The 1319-nt window shown below is 39.7% G+C and overlaps 1 long non-coding RNA gene across 1 annotated transcript in view; it reads left to right on the top strand.

The window, feature by feature from the left end:
* Positions 1–344: 344 nt before the first annotated feature.
* LOC122812849 overlaps positions 345–1319 on the top strand; it is a 41986-nt gene continuing 41011 nt past the window's right edge. Inside the window, exon 1 of the long non-coding RNA XR_006366591.1 lies at positions 345–390. This is a non-coding gene — a long non-coding RNA (uncharacterized LOC122812849). The remainder of the gene's footprint in view (positions 391–1319) is intronic.

Below are 1319 nucleotides of genomic sequence, written 5' to 3'. Positions count from 1 at the left end.
CTTGAGTCCATGGTCATGGCTGGGCTCATGGTTAAGAACCATGATGACAGACTGCTGCAGGGTTCCCAGTACAAATGTGAGGCCTGGGACTGTCTGGCACGTGACCTCACTAGTGCCACTGGAATACCCAGAACTGGTGAGCAGGTACGACATAACAATGCCAACCTAAAGCAGAGGAAGGGGGAGCTCTTGGCCTAATGGATCCAAGATGCTTGAGACAGCAATGCCCCAGTAGTTTGTAAATATTTCACCCATAGCTGTACCAAATTCTAGCCTGAGTATGTGATAGACAGGTATGCATAATGTTTTTTTTCCCTACAGCTGTAGAGGTGAGAGCTAGTAATGTGGAGGCCCATGAGGACAGACTGGTGATGCTGCATCGAGAGTGTGGTGAGTACAGATCTATCTTGCAGTATATAGTGCAATAAATGTTTATTGGCAGTAGGTATAGTGTATTCTGAGTGTACTGAATAAATAGTTTGCCAGACCAGTATTGATCTACAGGATATGCAGTACTACTGAATATAGACTCTGAAATGGAATATAGCACTGTGTCATGTTACTCAAATAGAGATTTATACCACAAACTGTTGTGTTTAAACTGGTATGTTGTTGAAGAAATAGAATGTATACAGGTGCTTCACAGCAAATATGGCTATGACAGCATGCATTGACTGAGTTTGTTTTGATAATTGACTGTTATGCAAAACTGAAGATTGAAAGTTGTAAAACAAGATATAAATATGTCATGCACTAAGATCTGAACCTTAAATAGTAATTTGTAATTTATTATAGTCTGTCCCCTGTAGCATTGCCTTGTGTTACCCTTTGCATTCTGAATCTTATTATTTCTAAGGATTAAGACACAGTACACTTACTATCTGTCATGCATGAATCTCAGGCATGTATGTTCAGCTGTCACTGCAGTCTTTGGTGACACTACACTTAGATTACAAGGTCAGACTGTCTACTCAAGAGAGCATTAGGCAGAATTCAGTCAAGCAAAAGACAACAGTTTTCCAATGGCTCAGTGTGATGTGAAATAGCTCTATTGTTTATTTTTGCACACCCAGACTATGGTTTGAATCCAGGGAGTGGTACTAAGATGTGTGAATATTTACACTCAAGAAATCTTGAATATTTGTGGAAGTAGTCAGGTAGTGTTAAAATATATCTTCTCCACAGGTCTTACATGTAAAGAAATGTTTGTAGTAGTTGTATGAAGGATATACTAATAAACTGTGTACAACTATTCCAGTGTCCAACCACATGCCTGCAAATGACAGCAGGATAGGTACATACACCATGCACTCTTCCCT

This window comes from Protopterus annectens, chromosome 10.part0 (genome assembly GCF_019279795.1).
Source record: "Protopterus annectens isolate FY-2018-M chromosome 10.part0, PAN1.0, whole genome shotgun sequence".
Taxonomy (NCBI): Eukaryota; Metazoa; Chordata; order Ceratodontiformes; family Protopteridae; genus Protopterus; species Protopterus annectens.
This window is presented reverse-complemented; position numbering and strand designations above follow the sequence as displayed.